Source organism: Callorhinus ursinus, unplaced genomic scaffold, assembly GCF_003265705.2.
Source record: "Callorhinus ursinus isolate GAN/ISIS: 27379988/994484 unplaced genomic scaffold, GSC_fseal_2.0 scaffold11, whole genome shotgun sequence".
Taxonomy (NCBI): Eukaryota; Metazoa; Chordata; class Mammalia; order Carnivora; family Otariidae; genus Callorhinus; species Callorhinus ursinus.
This window is the reverse complement of record NW_027397073.1, coordinates 1,711,844-1,715,329: the sequence shown is the minus strand read 5'-3', so window position 1 is coordinate 1,715,329 and position 3,486 is coordinate 1,711,844. Positions and strand designations below refer to the sequence as shown.

At 36.3% G+C, this 3,486-nt stretch overlaps 1 non-coding gene across 1 annotated transcript; it reads left to right on the top strand.

The window, feature by feature from the left end:
- Positions 1-1,645: 1,645 nt before the first annotated feature.
- Positions 1,646-1,752, top strand: LOC112835421 (U6 spliceosomal RNA). Its single transcript, XR_003211226.1, has one exon. It is a non-coding gene; the product is annotated as a U6 spliceosomal RNA (small nuclear RNA).
- The last annotated feature ends 1,734 nt before the right edge of the window (positions 1,753-3,486 follow it).

Here is a 3,486-nt window from a genome sequence, read left to right as displayed (position 1 = left end):
CCATTAGTACTAGAACTAGTCTTAGAGGTTCAGGCCAGTACAATAAAACTAGAAAAAGGTGGGGAAAAACAGCTCTATATTGGAAAGGAAGTAAGACAGTTTATTCTCAGAAATCATAATCACTGATTTAAAAAAATTCTTTTGGAGTCTACAGAAAAACCTACTATGACTTTTAAGTTTAGCAAGGTTTCAGGTTAAAAAAAAGGATAAACAACCAATATAAAAAAATAGAGCTATCAATTTGACAATAGATAAGCAATATGTTTAACATGACACAAAAATACGAACTACTCAGGAAGGATATATTTGACAAAAGATGGACAAGACCTGAGCATTGGAAACTACAAAACACAGCTGAGAGGAATGGGAAGGGATTTGAGTAAACTGGAAAAGATACCGTGGTCATAGACTAGGTAACTCCATATGGTTAAGGTGTGAATTTCTGCCAAATCAATTTATGGATTCGAAGCAATTCTATTAAAAAATCTCAGCTGGCTTTTTAAATTTTTTTTTTTTTTTGAAATTGACAAGCTGATTTTAAAATTCAGGAAATGTGTGTGGCATTGGAGATAAGAGAAATGCAAAAAAGTAACAGAACAGAATAGAGTCCAATATAGGCCTGTACATATATGAGCAATTAATTTTAAACAGTGTTGATAAGGCATTTTAATGGAGAAATAATCATCTTTTTATCAAATCGTGCTGGAGCAATTGGATATCATATTGAGAAAATGAAACTCAACCCTTACATCATACCATATTTAGAATTAACCATAATGGAGAAAGACCAAAATGTTAGAGGTAAAACTTCCAAAAGAAAACAGAAAATTTTAATGACTTTGGGTTTGGCAAAGTTTCCTCGAAATGACACAAAAAGCATGGAACAATTGATAATGTGAACCTCGAAAAACCCCAAAACTCACGCCATTCAAAAGACAATATTATGGGAATGAAAAGGCAAGCCACCTAGTAGGAGGAAATATTACAAAACATATACCTGACAAAAGCAATTGTATTTGGGGTACAGAAATAACTCTACACCTCAATGAGATGACAAACAATCCAATTAAAAACGGGCAAAAGATCTGAACAGACACTACATCAAGGACGATCCATGAATAGCAAATAAGCAGATGAAAAGATGCTCCATTTCATTAGTTATTAGAGAAGGGCAAATCAAAACCACAGTGAGATAACATCACACACCTACTAGAAGGACTAAAATTCAAAAGGTTAACCATACCAAGTGCTGGTAAAGTGAAGCAACTGAAATTCCTACATTGCTGGTAGAAATGCAAGACGGCACATCTACTCTGGAAAGCGGTTCAGCAGCTTCTAAAAAAGTGAAAGGAACAGCTACCATTTGACCCTGCCACTCCACTCCTAGGACAAACGAAAGCATGTGTTGTGTCCATGCCAAGACTTGAGGCAAATGTTCACAGCTGTTTCATCTATGATCAGGGCCCGTGCGAGGTGAGGCACGTGGAATATACGTACAAACCTGGGGGTGAGCACAAGCTGCCTTGTTCTTTCACCTATCTGGGTCCTGTTTATAAGACTTAAAAACCGAAAACAACCCAAATGTCCATCAACAGGTGGATGGATAGAGAAACGGTGGTATACCCATAAAATGAAATACTATTCCGTGCTCTCTTCGGCAGCACGTATGATAAAATCGAAATGATGTAGAGAAAATTAGCATGGGCTCCGTGCAAGCATGACACTCAAATTGGTGAAGCATTCCATATTTTCATAAAATAAGTAAGTCCCGAAAAGGTAATGTGACCATAGTTAACAACACTGTATTGTATATTTGAAAGTTGCTAAGAGAGTAGATCTTAAAAGTTCTTACCACAAGGAAAAAAACTTGTAACTCTGTGTGGTGATCAATGTTAACTAGACTGATCAGCATCATCTTGTAATATATACAATTACATATAATTGTGCTACACACCTGAAGTGAATGTTATATGTAAATTGTATCTCAGTAATAAAAAGAAAATAACTACTTAGCAATAAATAGGAATGAACTATTGATTACTACGGCAACATGGGTAAATCTCAAAATAATTATTATACGTGCTGCCGACGCAAGCACTCAAAATAATTATTCAGAGTGAAAGAAGTTAGGCAAAAAGAATACATATCATATGGCTCCATTTATATAAAGTTCCGGAAAATGCGATCTAATCTACAGTGACAAAAAGATCAGCAGTTACCTGGGAATTGGGGATCAGGGAGAGGGGGTGAGTGCACAGGGAAACGAGGGAGTGTTTGGGTGACAGGATATGTTCACACCTTGATTGTACTGATGGCTTCGTATTTTATACACGTGTCAAAATTTATCACACTTCACCCTTTAATATGTGCAGTTTGTTGTACATCAACTATATTTCAACAAAGCTGTTAAAAATAAAATGAGGCACAAGAAGAATTTAAGACATGAGTCCTGGGGCGCCTGGGTGGCTCAGTCAGTGAAACCTCTGCCTTCAGCTCAGGTCATGATCTCAGGGTCCTGGGATTGAGCCCCACATTGGGCTCCTTGCTGAGCAAGGGGTCTGCTTCTCCCTCTCCCACTGCTCCACCTGCTTGTGTTCTCTTGCTCACTCTCTGTCAAATAAATACATGAAATCTTGGAAAACAAACAAAACAAAACATGAGTCCTTATTGGATCCTGATTGGGGAACAAGAAACTTTAGATACAATTGGGAGTATTTTAATATAGACTAGATATTAAATATATTAGATTATTGATATTTTTCTTAGATATAATAATGATATCATGGATATGTAAGGAAAAGCATGTATTCTTAAGAGATCTATGCTGAGGTAGGGGGTAAAATGTTGTCATGTCTGCAGCTTATTTCAAATAGCTTGGCAAAAACAAAGTAACAAGAAACAAAAACTGCACACACAGAAAAACCAAAGACAATAGAAAAATAAACAGATAAAGCAAATATGGCAAAAATATTAAGACTGTAGAATCTAAGTGTTCAGTACACAAGAGTTCATTAAACTATTTTTTCAACTATTTTTATGTTTCATAATTTTGTCATTAAAACCTGGAAAAGGGGGCACCTGGGTGGCTCAGTCGGTTGGGCATCTGCCTTTGGCTCTGGTCATGATCTTGGGGTCCTGGGGTCAAGCCCTGTGTTGGGGTCCCTGCTCAATGGGGAGCCTGCTTCTCCCTCCGCTCTGCCGCTCCCCCCTGCTTGTGCTCTCTCTCTTCTCTCAAATAAAACTTTAAAAAAAATAAAAATAAAAAAATAAAAAGCTGGAAAAGTTTACCAAGTAGATGTGAAAAACGACCAAATTATAAAAGATAAATAAAACATAATTGAATTATCAAACTCAATGGATAGGTTTAACTGAAGTTACGGCAGAAGATAAAATTGGTGAATTGCAAAATAAATCTTAAAAAAATTATCCAAGATGCAGTACAGAGAAAAAGAGAAAATACGAAAGAAAAGTTAAGAAAAATAGAGA